The sequence below is a fragment of the Genypterus blacodes genome, unplaced genomic scaffold (assembly GCF_046128005.1).
Source record: "Genypterus blacodes isolate CSIRO-AG114 ecotype Tasmania unplaced genomic scaffold, CSIRO-AGI_Gbla_v1 ptg000070l_1, whole genome shotgun sequence".
Lineage (NCBI taxonomy): Eukaryota > Metazoa > Chordata > Actinopteri > Ophidiiformes > Ophidiidae > Genypterus > Genypterus blacodes.
In genome coordinates, this window is record NW_027466880.1 from 5,921,094 (window position 1) to 5,936,305 (window position 15,212).

Here is a 15,212-nt window from a genome sequence, read left to right on the forward strand (position 1 = left end):
CTACTGGGATGTGTGTGTCGTCTTTGCTGTTGGCCTCTTTCACCTGTTGAAACACAAGCCTGTGAATTTGAGACAAAGCTCTTAGATAATCGCCCAGCTCTCGTTCCAGCTGCTGCAATGGAGGCCCCTCCGTCGGCCCTCTGTGTTGTGGAAGGGGCATCGGGCGACCTGTAAGCATTTCATGGGGAGTTAGATGTGTTAGTCGGTTAGTTTGGGAGCGCATGGCCATTAAAGCAATTGGTAAAGCATCCACCCACGTGAGCTTATGGTTGCTATCGGCAGCAATCTTAGCGATTTTAGTTTTCAAAACCCCATTTGCTCGTTCCACCGAGCCTTGTGATTGCGGATGGTAGACACAGCCAAATTTCTGTTTGATGCCCAATCTACTGAACATCTCTTTGATTACCCGTGAGATAAAATGTGGTCCACTATCTGATGAGATAGTGTCTGGTATTCCAAACCTGGGGAAAACCTCCATACACAAAAACTTAGCTACTACTCTATGGTCATTTCTAGCTGTCGCACAAGCTTCAACCCACCTACTAAACCGACACACAACCACCAATAGGTATCTTTTTCCCTGTACCCTGTCAATCATGTCCACAAAATCCATCATCAGGTGCTTAAACGGACCTTCAGGCACTGGAATATGTGCCAATGGATGAGTAAACATTTTTCTAACATTATACTTTGGACAATGTTGGCATATGGATAGTTCTCTGTCAACCATCGCAGCCATGTATGGTGACCACCATACAGCCTGCAACTTTCTCAACACTTGAACTCTGGAACAGTGGTCAGGTTCATGTACTGTCTTGATTGCAATTACCAATAACGATAAAGGCAACACAAAATGCCCATGGCTACTCCTCCATAACCCATTGTGTGGAGTGGCCGTTCGTATGGCCCCCCTTTGGAGCCATAACCTTTGTTCTGCTTCAGAAACCCTGTTCTGCGCCTGTATCAATGAAGCCATGTTGGTTATGGGGGCACAATCCTGTTCAAACAGTATGGGCCCCTGAGTGGCCTGTCCCGTTGCCGCTTTTGCTGCAGCATCTGCATGATTATTACCTCTAGCCACTGATGAATCATTCAGCTGATGTGCTGCACATTTGACTATAGCCAATTGGGTGGGAAGCTGCATGGCCTGTATTAATTCTATCACTGCTTGCCCATGCGCCACCGGCGTGCCATCTGCACGAATAAATCCTCGTTGTTTCCAAATGCTGGCATTAATATGGCATACGCCATACCCATAGGCACTGTCTGTATAAATGGTGGCACGTTTGCCCGAAGCCAGTTTGCATGCTGCTGTTAAAGCTTTAATTTCTGCCAATTGTGCAGAACACGGTTGGTCGAGGCTCACTGATTGTATTTGGGTAAATGTGTCGTCAATATTGAGCTGAACTATGCCATAGCCAGCTTTTGTTCCTGTGTCTCCTCGTACACAAGATCCATCTACAAACAAAACTATGTCCGACGGAATCGGCTGGTTGTACAGGTTGTCGCGTACTTGCATAAAACTATCTGTTTCTTTAAGGCAGTCATGAGGCTCCCCTTCAGTAGGCAAAACCATTCGTGTTGCTGGATTTATCGTGGTGCATCGCTGTATTGTTAGCTCTGACCCTGACAACAGGACCTCATAGCCTGTTCGCCTGGCCTGGGTTATTACAAAACGTGGGCCGGTAAGCATTGCATGCAGTTGGTGAGACGTATATAGTATTACAGGGTGTCCCATGGTTAACACTGACGCCTTTTTGTAGGCAAATGCAGCCGCCGCTAATCCCTGGTAGCAGGGTGGCAGCCCTTCCTCTACCCTATCTAATTTGGTGCTATAGTACGCTATTGGTTGCTTACCGGTAGGAGACACCTGCATCAATACCGCACATGCATGTCCCTGTCTTTCAGCTACGTACAGGTGAAATGGCTTGCGATAGTCGAGATTGGCTAAAACTGGGGCAGTCTGCATATCTTTCTTAAGGAGCTGAAACGCTCCTTCTGCTTCCTCAGTCCATTGGAGTTGCGCTGACTGTGGGGTTTGTCCAGCTGCTCGTATCAAAGCTCTTAATGGAGCTGTTTTAATGGCATAGTCACATATCCATGGTCTGCTATATCCTGTCATTCCCAGGAAAGATAACATCTGGCCTACTGTTTGAGGCTTAGGGGCTTGACTTATGGCCATCAGCTGGGAGGGGGCAATATGCCTTCCTTCCTCACTCAACTGTCTGCCCAAATATTCTACAGATGTTTGACAAAACTGTAGTTTACTTTTGCTCACTTTGTGTCCTCCTTCAGCTAAAACTGTTAGGACTGTGAGTGAATCTTTTTCACACTGTTCTTTGCTGCTAGAGCATATCAAAATGTCATCCACATACATTAAGGTGGTAGACTGTATGTCCAGATGGCTGAGATCATTCGCTAAAACTCGGTTAAATATTGACGGGGAGTGAACAAAACCCTGAGGGAGACGTGTATAAGTATACTGTTCCCCCTCATAGGTAAACGCAAATAGGAACTGCGACTGCGGATGAACTGGAACACTGAAGAAGGCAGAGCACAAATCAATCACTGTGTACCACTTTGTTCCTGGAGGTATGTTAGACAGCAAAGTATGTGGGTCTGGGACAACAGGTATTTCTTCTGCAACAACAGCATTAACTGCCCTTAAATCATGCACCAATCTATAGTCATTTCCATTTGGCTTTCGTATTGGAAAAATAGGTGTGTTGCATGCACTATTAGTTTTCACTAAAACTCCTGCTTCTACCAGTCCTGAGATGATGGGCCTTATTCCTGCAACAGCTTCTTGTTTTAAAGGATACTGTTTCTGCCTCGGTAACCTAACTTCTGGTTTTATGTGAACATATAGGGGCTCCGCTGATTTTACGAGACCTACATCTGTCTTGTGTGCTGACCATACTTGTGGCGGAACTTGCTCCAACAAAGCTTCATGCTCTTTTGCAACCATCATTTGTTTCCTATCATGTCTGGGTAACTGCACCTCTTCTGCTATGGCCTCGTCTGCTGTTGTTATGCTGATCTTGAGGAACTGCCCGTCAGAGGAAATGCAAATGGCTTTACAGTCTGTAGGTGTCCATTCCTGTACTAGTTGTGCCTTCTTCATCATTGGTCCTAAATCATGTGACTCAAAGTTTTCTGCTATCAGCAAGGTGATGTGTGGCGATGATCCCGGTACTTGGAACCATTCTTTTACCTCCTCCGTACCTATCACCTCAGCAGCTGCTCCTTGGGGTCCCACAATGATGGCATCATACTGGAGGACTGTCGTATGGTTATTCATTGCTTCAACCCAGCACGTCTCATAGTCATCGTGGTCTTGATCTCCGTCATATAGCATCGTACAATGTAGCGGAAGACTTGGCTCCCGTGCCTTCTCAAACTGATGGATTATCAGCGGCTTCCATGTTTCCCATGCATGTATCAGAAATGCATCTGGTGAGGTTAGCCTGATCCAAAACACTCGTGCATCTCTCCTTTGGCCTGTATTTTGTGAAAAGTCTGTCGTTGCCACTTGGGACATCATGGGGCTTGTGTGAGGGCTGACCTTATTTGGGACATCAAAGTATATGCCATTAGGTGAACACATTATTGTGGCATTTAACTGGCACAGTATATCACGCCCTAGTAAATTGATTGGTGTGTCTGCTGAATATAACATAGGTGCACATACTACTTTGTCTCCTATTTTCATTGGAACCGGTTCAGTCAGGGGTATTATTTGTGTTTTCCCAGAGAAACCAACTGTTCGTATTTTCGATGCCGAAAGGGGAAGTCCGGCTCCATCTCTGCCTATGCATGAGTATGTGGCACCTGTATCTACCATAAATTTATGCTGCCGATTTTGTATTATAACGTCTATGGTAGGTTCACTTTGTGGCTGTTGCGTGAGTACAGGTGTTATCACTTCCCCTTCTTGTTTCTCTGGGCTCCCCTATTGCCACTGGGCTGCAGGTCCCATCCACAGGCCCTGATTTGATGCTCCAGGCCATGGGTTGGTAGGACAGTCTCTCTGTACGTGTCCCGTCACTCCACATCCCCAGCACTGCAGCTGTTGTCGACCTACCGGTGTTGGTGGACCATTTTGGGAGTATTGTGTCTGCTGTTGGTCGTGCAACGTCTGGTCAGGTCCTCGTTGATATCGTGTTGGTGGAGGTCCTCTCCATCTTCCACGCTGGGGTGGTCCTATATTCTGCATTGGCCTCCCTCTTCCGGGCGGCGGATAGTTGCCTTGTCCCCCCGAATTGAGGTGCACATGAATTGGAGGGGCCTGCTGCATGGGTGCGTGGACAGGCTGTTGTCCTGTAGGATAACCTGCTGGGTTAGTGGGGATCATTTGCTGTCCTTGGGCAGGGGCCACTGTTGCGGTATACACTGGAGCTTGTGTCACCTGTACTTCCGTTTGTTTTTCCGTGGTCCCCTCAGGCTTGAATTCAGGAGCAGCCACCGTCACTGGCGCCTGGTTTTTCGCCTTTTCACGGTCCTTCTTTTGTTTTGTCAGTTCTCCTATCTGTAGCTGGGTTAGCTTACCAGCCAGCATTCTGTTCTGCTCCTCAGAAGCCCGTTTCTCATTTCTGTAGACATCCACGTAGTGTACGAGGTGTTCAGTGAACACAGGCCAGTCCAACTTCATCAGCCCAACAACTCCATTCAGCTTATGTTGTATCTCCTTTGGCATGGCATTCTTTACATACAACTTAAACAGAGCCTTTGATGATTCATTCACATTCCATTCACTGCCTGTCTCTGTCTTCCATTTCCGTTGGAACTGATGCAGGAACTGCAGAGGGCTGTCTTCATCCTTCAAACTTTCCCTTTCTAATTTTGAAGGATCCATTTTAGAGGGATATTTGTCTCTCAAGGTTTTCCATACCTGTCCCCGAACAGCGTTAAAAGGGGTGTGGTCATAATTGTGGCTCTTTGTCAGTCCTACCACCCCTGCTTCTTCAAAGATCTCTCCAGACACATGTTGACCCGTGATCTTCATCAGTAGTGCTTTGATGTCTCCAGCAGCCAGTTTTATCCCGCCCGTGTTGTCTTCAAATGCTGCTATCCATCTATCAGCTCCTTCTGTTAGTGCGGGAAGACGGTTTATTAATCCTGTGATGTCCATAAATCCCCATGGCACATACCTCTCTGTGTTACCTGGTCCTTTTACCAGCAGTGGACCCATGGCATGTCCGTGGCTCCCGTCATCATCTCTTGTTCCATCCTTTGATTGGCATTCTGCTGCAGGTGCTTTCCTGTCTGCCCTACTTTGTAGACCGAGTGTTGTTCTTGTGGGCCTTTTGTATGCATAGGGTTTTTTCCTTGTGGTCTGATTGCGCGCATAGGGTATTTTTCCGCTCCTCAGGTCCATTTCCCCTGTTCCAGTTGCTTCTGATAACTCTATATCCACTGTAAGCTGTTGTTCAGTTATTTCGCATCCCTCTCTGTCATCATAATCATCAAAACCGCCTATACGACGTGCTTCGTTGAGCTCACGTTCCTTGTCGAGCTCTTCCTGCAGCAATGATTCGTTTAACTCACGTGTTCTGTTGATTTCATTCACTACTTCTCTCTCCACCTCGTCCAGCATTCTCCGTAATCTTTCCGTCTCTTTTGCCGTATCCCCTGCACATTTCATGTCTGGTGACCCCCAGGCTCTGTAGGGTGACTGTTCCCATTGTGCCTGGCGCTTGTCTTGTTCTACCTCCACTAGTCCTGTCCTGCGTCTTTCCGCCTCCTTCGTCAGGCTTGTAGCCTCTCTGACCTTCTGCTGTTCCATACGGCTCCATTCTATTAACAGGTCCCGATTGCATCTGTCTAAATATTCTTGTGGCCTGTCTCCTGTTTCCGGGAGTTGCCTATAGGCTAACTCTTCTGGCAGACTACTCCTTCTAGTGGTCCTATGGTGTATCCCTTGGGGTGTTAGGTATGTTCCTGCCTCTCTATCCCTAGCTCTTCTTGAGGGTGCTCCTCCTCTTGAGCTATCTCTTCCGATTGGCAGCTGTATCTCAGATGTAGCATGACACATGCCACGCGGTATTGGCTCTGGATCTGGTTCTTTACTGGAGTGTATGCCTGCCTTCAGGCTGCTTGCTCCCAACACCTCACTGGACCCGGAATCACTAGAGTCTGAGTTCAGTGACCTGTTGTCTTGCTCTTCTGTTTCTTCATCATACCTTAGTTCCCTTTTTTACCTGGGGACCTTTCTTTTTCCACCTGAATGTTTTCCTGATTTCATTGTTACCACTAATGTCCCTGTTACTTTACCATCTACTCCGCCAGTCCTTAGTGGGTACTGTCCTGCATGTTCTTTTCCATACGGGGGAGGAGGGGCTGATGCTTCCTGCATTAACATCTGCCTATGTGTACCCTCCATTTTAAAGTACTGCAGAATATCCTTCTGTTCTGCGTTCTTCAGTCTCTCCTTCTGATGTTTTTGGTCGTTTCTTTTATCTTTACGCCTTAGCTCCTCTTCCACATTGTCACAATTTTTTAGATCAAAGGTTTCCTGTACGGGCCACTTATTATGGCCTGCTGTGATCCTGTTCCATCTGCTCATACACTTTTGAATTTTCCTTTTCTGTGTAGGATGACGCAGCATGATAAGCTCAGCGGGTGTCAATTCGTCAGATTGTTTACTCAGCTTGACCCCCATGACCTTGCACTTTGGTCTGTTTACTTTGTCTTAAACGCACTCCCTTCTGGTGCCACCTATCCTCCAGCTTCAGCCAACTCCGACTTCACTTTGCTCACTGATTCACCTCTGGGTATTTGTATGTATCACTACATCACCTTCTATGATGATCTGCCCACTCTACTCTCTCTACTCTGAGTCCGGGGTATTTTGGTCGGTTATCATACAAAATGTCCTGTCCCAATATTATCTTTTGCCATTCAACAAATCCCCTATACTCTGGAAATGGGGAATCTTCTCTGTGTGTTGCGTCCACTGATATACAATCAATCCCACTTACACATGTTACAGCTCCCACGTTTTCTGTGTGTGACTCACTGTTTAGCAGTTGGGTAGGATCTATTCCTTCTTCCCACCACTCTCCGTCTCTCCACCTCTCTCTGTGGTGCTCGTTGCTGCCTACACACACAACTTCAGTGTCCCACAGAGCACTCAAATACTGTAAAGCGGGGTGAGGGGGTGTCTTTGTAAGACGATTACTCTTCCTCAGGTGTTGACATAAATCTTCATATGTTAAAACAAATGCCCACCACGGAGACAGGCTCGCAGCCCTTATTTTAAACCTATACGCGGAGTAACTTTTGCTAAATGGATCAATTTCTAGATTATTACTCATACACTCTTCCAAATATTAAACTACTTGCACACCGTATGCAAGATTGCTATCTAAGCTGACCTTCTAAGATCAGAACACAGCGACATTATTCACAATTCCAAGCATGGCAACTTATTCAAACTTCATTTCCACTTCTATTTACATTAAAAATAACATTTCATGCATAAATGTAGCGTATACTATTTATAGTCCTAATCACTTTTTCTTTCACCACTACTCCTTCCTTTATCCTCTATTTACACATATATACACAAGGCCTTTTAAAACAAAATGCTCTGGCTTCCTGCCAGTTACTACCCCTGGCTCTCTGCCAGTTATTTCCCTGGGCTCTCTGCCCGGTACTTCTTCTGGCTTCCTGCCAGTTACTTCCCTGGGCTCCCTGCCCGGTACTCTTCTACATCTGAGTCGCCCCAGAGAGGGCACGGCGACTTTTCTTCAGATTTCTTTTTTCCCTGCTTGTGTCGCCCCAGAGAGGGCACGGCGACAGACGTCTCAAGCGATACTTTTACTCTTATCTCATACCATCCCTGTGGTATAGATTTTTGCCTTAAATAACTTCACAACAATAAATGCTCTCCTACTTAAATTCCATTCACACTCATATTCATGCTCCTTCTTACTGATTCCTTTGAGAGTTTCTCTGCATATTTCACGAACGCATAGATCATACCAGCCCCACAGACCAATGACAAACAAAGCCACATACAGATCAAACAATTAAATATCACTCATTGACATTTGTCCATCATCCCATCATGCCACAACATTCATTCTTAGTCTTGGATCTGACGACAGTTGTCAACTCTTATTTGTTAGTCAATACTTATCCTATTAACTCTAAATCTAGGTCTTTTTGGGAGAGGTGACAATACCTTGTGACCGTGGGATCAGACAAAGGCCAGGGACGCCACCCAATAAATTTGGAAAAAGAAAAAAGGAATTGTTTCTCACCTTTCTGGTGGATTTTGGGCCCTTGGGTTGGTCCCACCTCCTCTGACGACCCCACTGGTCCCTCGGCCACACCGTCCCTCCTGGCTGTTAGCTCGCCAAATGACGTGGCAATAGTACGTCAATAGTTCACTTCTAATCAGTCTTCAAGGTTCTGGCTAGTAAAAAACTTGTCTTCAGCTATAGTCTAAAAGCAGTTGAGGAAACCAGTCTTCAGATCCAAGTAAAATGTTTATTTGCAGCAAGGTACAAATGAAACAAGTGAGAGGAAAACCCCGGGGTTGCTCTGGCTTGTGTCTTCTCCTTATATACTATTCTGGACCTGGGTTTTCCACGCCCCAGGCCCTTCCCCTTTATCCTAAATTTATAGGTACTTGCCACTATTATGATTACTCGTTTGATCTTAATCGTGTAAAGCAGTCTTGCAAACCCTAAAAACAGTAATGGCATCGCCTTCCTTCCCCTTGGCCCTGATTTGCCTTTCTTGGGACTCTTCCTATTGGTTGGTCTGGGGCTGAGTTTGCTAGTAATCTTCCCATCGCAGTGTTACTGTGTGCCTACTGGGGTGTGACAGCACAACCTCGAGCTATCCGTCAGCACCCATTCATTCTCACACAACAGGTGCAGCAGGCGTCTACATGACATCAGGCCGGGTGTTCTCAACACATGTAGTTACAACTTCACCCTCTCAGTGCTACCCCACCAGGTGCATGCACTGTGCTCAGAGCAATTATTCTCAACAACGGCACCGGGTATTCCCAGGCGGTCTCCCATCCAAGTACTAACCTGGCCCGACGCTGCTTAGCTTCCGAGATCAGACGAGATCGGGCGTGTTCAGAGTGGTATGGCTGTAAACGAGGAGAGCAGCCACACAGAGCACCACGTTGTCCTTTCCGGCGACGTGTCGGATGTCCGTGGTGTATTCCGATATGAAGGAGAGCTGACGCTGCTGGCGGGCCGACCAAGGCTCGGCCACCTTGGACATGCAGAACGTGAGCGGCTTATGGTCCACGAATGCCGTAAACTCTCGACCTTCAAGTAGGAACCTGAAATGGCGGACTGCCAACCAGAGGCCGAGGAGCTCTCTGTCAAACGCACTGTACTTGCGCTCCCTGGGGGTCAACTGGCGGCTGAAAAAGACGAGTGGCTGCCAGGCGCCGTCGACCCATTGCTCGTGCACCTCTCCCACAGCATAATCAGACGCGTCCGTGGTGATAGCGATGGGGGCCTTGTGCGACGGGTGGGCCAGCATGGTGGCTTGGCTCAGGGAGGCTTTGGTGGCATCGAACGCGGCATCCCTCTCAGCCGTCCAGTCGACGGCCTGACCGGGGGACTTACCCTTAAGAGCCTCGTGTAGCGGGCGCATAGTGTGGGCGGCCCGGCGGATGAACCGGTGATAAAAGGTTACCATCCCCAGAAACTCCCGGAGTGCACGAGCTGTGTGCGGTCTTGGAAAGGCGGACACGGCCTCCACCTTTGCAGGGAGGGGGGCAGCCCCCTCTTTGCTCACCAGATGTCCGAGGAATTGGATGGAGGGCAACCCGAACACGCACTTCGCAGGGTTGATAATCAAGCCGTGCTGGTCGAGCCTTTTGAAGAGATCCCGGAGGTGTACTTGGTGCTCTCCCTCCGAGGAGCTGGCAACGAGAATATCGTCTAGGTAAACGAAAATGAACGGCATGTCTCTTAGCGCCGAATCCATCAACCGCTGGAAAGACTGTGCAGCGTTCTTAAGTCCAAACGGCCTCCGCAGGAACTCAAACAGTCCGAACGGCGTGACCACCGCCGTTTTGGGGATGTCTGCAGGGTGCACCGGGACTTGGTGGTAGCCCCGCACCAGATCCACTTTGGAGAAAACCAGTTTGCCAGCCAGATGTGCGGAGAAATCCTGGATGTGGGGGACCGGGTAGCGGTCCGGTGTGGTAGCGTCGTTAAGGCGGCGGTAGTCTTCGCACGGACGACAACCACCATCTGGTTTAGGGACGATGTGGAGGGGTGAGGCCCATGGGCTGTCAGAGCGGTGGATAATGCCCAGGCACTCCATGTTGGCAAACTCTGACCTGGCGACTGCCAGCCTGACAGGATTGAGCCGCCGGGCCCTAGCGTAGACCGGGGGGCCCTTAGTGTCAATGTGGTGTTCAACCCCGTGCTTGATGGTAGTGGCGGAAAAGGTGGGCTTCGTCAGGCTGGGAAACTCACCAAGTAGGCGTTGATATCTGTCCCCCTCAGCAAGAGAGCTGGAGAGTCCGCCGTATGTTGCCTCACCGCGGACACAAGCAAGCGAGGAGAATGTCAATGCGTCTACCAAGCGGCTGTTCTTGACGTCCACTAGTAGTCCGTGAGCGCACAGGAAATCCGCACCGAGGATGGGGAAGGAAATGTCGGCCGTAACAAAATCCCACGTAAACTGCCGGCCCTCGAGACACAGGTTCACAGTCTTTGTGCCATAGGTGCGGATAGGGGTGTCGTTAGCAGACGTCAATGGGGGTCCGTAGCCTCTGCTGGCGGTGTCACTCCTCGTGGCCGGCAAAACGCTACTGTTAGCTCCGGTGTCGCAGAGGAAGTTACGCCTGGAGAGGGTGTCCTTAATGAATAGTAGTCTGCTTGTTGCACCCACGCTCACGGCTACAACTGAACGTGGGCCCTGTCGTTTCCCGCCGGTCCATAGTTGCAAGGGGGCCGGCATCTCTTAGCTTTAGCGCCGAAACGCGCATGGAAGTAGCACATGCCTGAATTTGTGCGGCCGTCAGCAGTCACAGGGTCTCCTGTAGTTAGCATTCCTCTGCTGGGGGGCATGTAGCTGCGCGTCGGGGCTAGCACCTCAGGGGCGAAACGCTGGGTAGCCAGGAAAAAGCGATCAGCCTCCTTGGCGAAAGCTCGTGGCTCCGTGATAGTTGTATTAGTTAAGGCTGTTTGCACGTGTGGCGGCATGTGCCGAAGGAACAGTTCCATGAACAGGAAATTTGGCTCTTCTTTACCTAGCAGGTTCAGCATCATCTCCATGTGCTCTGAGGGCTTACTGTCTCCGAGGCCGTGAATAGCGAACAGGCGTCGGGCTCGTTCCGGCCGTGACAGCTCGACGGTTTTGAGCAGGAGAGTCTTGAATGCTGCATATTTCTCCAGGGCAGGAAGAGAAGTAATAAACCCCACTGTCCGGGCCGCTGTAGAGCTCCCCAGTGCGGAGACGACGTGGAAATAGCGTGTGTCGTCATCCGTTATCCCGCAGAGGGCGAATTGAGCTTCCGTCTGTGCGAACCATGCCGCCGCGGACGTCTCCCAAAACTCCGGCAATTTGAGAAAAACGGCCATGTTCAGTCCAGTCTCGGAAACTTCGTCGAGACTCGCGTCAGGGTCACCAGTGTAGTGCCGAAGGACGGGAGTCGGAGGCGGCGTATTGAGTTTTAACGTCCACTTTATAGATGTGTATGTATGTATGCTTTCATATAAGATAAGATAAGATACAACTTATTCTCCCGAGGGACATTGGGTGTTGACAGAGGGAGTGAAACATGAGGGGGGAGGACCAGGTGAGGCCTGCTGCTCAGAGGGCCAAAATGCTTACGGCACCGGGTATTCCCAGGCGGTCTTCCATCCAAGTACTAACCTGGCCCGACGCTGATTAGCTTCCGAGATCAGACGAGATCGGGCGTGTTCAGAGTGGTATGGCCGTAAACGAGGAGAGCAGCCACACAGAGGCTCTTTATAGGTGAGACAGACCCAGTTCAAGTCACCGTGTACACATGACTACACTCAAGTTCATGTATATCACAATTTACATGATGCCTTCATCAGAAACACACATTTCTGGATAATGAAGTCTTACCTAATGAAACTGATAATCATCACATGGAACATACAGAGGGACCACTAACATCTCTGACGCTCACTATCATCATCATCATCATCATCATCATCATCATCATCATCATCGTCACACAGTGGCTGGTGTACTTCACTTCTCATGTGCATTCAATCTTCTCATATTATGCCCATGTGCAATACTCATTTTCTGAATGTATGCTTTCATATAAGATAAGATAAGATACAACTTTATTCCTCCAAGGGAACTTTAGTGTTCACAGAGTGAGTGAAACATGAGGGAGGAGGACCAGGTGAGGCCTGCTGCTCAGAGGGCCAAAATGCTTACGGCACCGGGTATTCCCATGCGGCCTCCCATCCAAGTACTAACCTGGCCCGACGCTGCTTAGCTTCTGAGATCAGACGAGATCGGGCGTGTTCAGAGTGGTATGGCCGTAAACTAGGAGAGCAGCCACACCCGCGGGTCAACATTTTTAGAAAATTTTCAATATTCCCCAATTTGCCCCAAATTTACACAAATTGATGGCATTTCTGTCTGGATGCTGCGTCTGAAATTTTAGCTCTCTATCTCCTTCCTTGTCACAGATATGGGCTTTTTAAGTTTTCTCCAGGTTCAAAAATCAATGACCCGGGTCAACATTTTTAGAAAATTTTCCATATTCCCCAATTTGCCACAAATTTACACAAATTGATGGCATTTCTGTCTGGATGCTGCGTCTGAAATTTTAGCTCTCTATCTCCTTCCTTGTCACAGATATGGGCTTTTAAAGTTTTCTCCAGTTTCAAAAATTGATGACCCGGGGGTCAACATTTTTCCAAAATTTTCAATATTCCCCAATTTGCCCCAAATGTACACAAATTGATGGCATCTCTGTCTGGATGCTGCGTCTGAAATTTTAGCTCTCTATCTCCTTCCTTGTCACAGATATGCGCTTTTCAAGTTTTCTCTAGTTTCAAGAATCGATGACCCGCAGCTCAACATTTTTAGAAAATGTTCAATATTCCCCAATTTGTCTCAAATTTACACACATTGATGGCATTTCTGCCTGGATGCTGCGTCTGAAATTGTAGCTCTCTATCTCCTTCCTTGTCACAGACATGGGCTTTTCAAGTTTTCTCTAGTTACAAGAATCGATGACCCGCGGGTCAACATTTTTAGAAAATTTTCAATATTCCCAAATTTGTCCCAAATTAACACAAATTGATGGCATTTCTGCCTGGATGCTGCGTCTGAAATTGTAGCTCTCTATCTCCTTCCTTGTCACAGATATGGGCTTTTTAAGTTTTCTCCAGTTTCAAAAATCGATGACCCGGGGGTCAACTTTTTTCCAAAATGTTCAATATTCCCCAATTTGTCCCAAATTTACACAAATTGATGGCATTTGTGTCTGGATGCTGTGTCTGAAATTTTAGCTCTCTATCTCCTTCCTTGTCACAGATATGGGCTTTTCAAGTTTTCTCCAGTTTCAAAAATTGATGACCCGCGGGTCAACATTTTTAGAAAATTTTCAATATTCCCCAATTTGCCCCAAATTTACACAAATTGATGGCATTTCTGTCTGGATGCTGCCTCTGAAATTTTAGCTCTCTATCTCCTTCCTTGTCACAGACATGGGCTTTTCAAGTTTTCTCTAGTTACAAGAATCGATGACCCGCGGGTCAACATTTTTAGAAAATTTTCAATATTCCCCAATTTGCCCCAAATTTACACAAATTGATGGCATTTCTGTCTGGATGCTGCGTCTGAAATGTTAGCTCTCTATCTCCTTCCTTGTCACAGATATGGGCTTTTTAAGTTTTCTCCAGGTTCAAAAATCAATGACCCGGGTCAACATTTTGAGAAAATTTTCAATATTCCCAAATTTGTCCCAAATTTACACAAATTGATGGCATTTCTGCCTGGATGCTGCGTCTGAAATTGTAGCTCTCTATCTCCTTCCTTGTCACAGATATGGGCTTTTCAAGTTTTCTCCAGTTTCAAAAATCGATGACCCGGGGGTCAACTTTTTTCAAAATGTTCAATATTCCCCAATTTGTCCCAAATTTACACAAATTGATGGCATTTGTGTCTGGATGCTGCGTCTGAAATTGTAGCTCTCTATCTCCTTCCTTGTCACAGATATGGGCTTTTCAAGTTTTCTCCAGTTTCAAAAATCGATGACCCAGGGGTCAACTTTTTTCAAAATGTTCAATATTCCCCAATTTGTCCCAAATTTACACAAATTGATGGCATTTGTGTCTGGATGCTGCGTCTGAAATTGTAGCTCTCTATCTCCTTCCTTGTCACAGATATGGGCTTTTCAAGTTTTCTCCAGTTTCAAAAATCGATGACCCAGGGGTCAACTTTTTTCAAAATTTCCAATATTCCCCAATTTGCCCCAAATTTACACAAATTGATGGCATTTGTGTCTGGATGCTGTGTCTGAAATTGTAGCTCTCTATCTCCTTCCTTGTCACAGACATGGGCTTTTCAAGTTTTCTCTAGTTACAAGAATCGATAACCCGCGGGTCAACATTTTTAGAAAATTTTCAATATTCCCCAATTTGTCCCAAATTTACACAAATTGATGGCATTTCTGCCTGGATGCTGCGTCTGAAATTGTAGCTCTCTATCTCCTTCCTTGTCACAGATATGGGCTTTTCAAGTTTTCTCCAGTTTCAAAAATTGATGACCCGGGTCAACATTTTTAGAAAATTTTCAATATTCCCCAATTTGCCCCAAATTTACACACATTGATGGCATTTCTGCCTGGATGCTGCGTCTGAAATTGTAGCTCTCTATCTCCTTCCTTGTCACAGACATGGGCTTTTCAAGTTTTCTCTAGTTACAAGAATCGATGACCTGCGGGTCAACATTTTTAGAAAATGTTCAATATTCCCCACTTTGTCTAAAATTTACACAAATTGATGGCATTTCTGTCTGGATGCTGCGTCTGAAATTTTAGCTCTCTATCTCCTTCCTTGTCACAGATATGGGCTTTTTAAGTTTTCTCCAGTTTCAAAAATCGATGACCCGGGGGTCAACTTTTTTCCAAAATTTTCAATATTCCCCAATTTGTCCCAAATTTACACAAATTGATGGCATTTCTGTCTGGATGCTGCGTCTGAAATGTTAGCTCTCTATCTCCT

At 47.1% G+C, this 15,212-nt stretch overlaps 3 non-coding genes across 3 annotated transcripts; all 3 read right to left on the reverse strand.

Annotated features, from left to right (window-relative positions):
* Positions 1-9,001: 9,001 nt before the first annotated feature.
* LOC143005561 (5S ribosomal RNA) lies at positions 9,002-9,120 on the reverse strand. Its single transcript, XR_012964065.1, has one exon. It is a non-coding gene; the product is annotated as a 5S ribosomal RNA (ribosomal RNA).
* A 2,699-nt stretch (positions 9,121-11,819) lies between these two features.
* On the reverse strand, positions 11,820-11,938 carry LOC143005542 (5S ribosomal RNA). Its single transcript, XR_012964048.1, has one exon. It is a non-coding gene; the product is annotated as a 5S ribosomal RNA (ribosomal RNA).
* Positions 11,939-12,404: 466 nt separating this feature from the next.
* LOC143005547 (5S ribosomal RNA) lies at positions 12,405-12,523 on the reverse strand. The gene has a single exon (XR_012964053.1). It is a non-coding gene; the product is annotated as a 5S ribosomal RNA (ribosomal RNA).
* Positions 12,524-15,212: the final 2,689 nt, after the last annotated feature.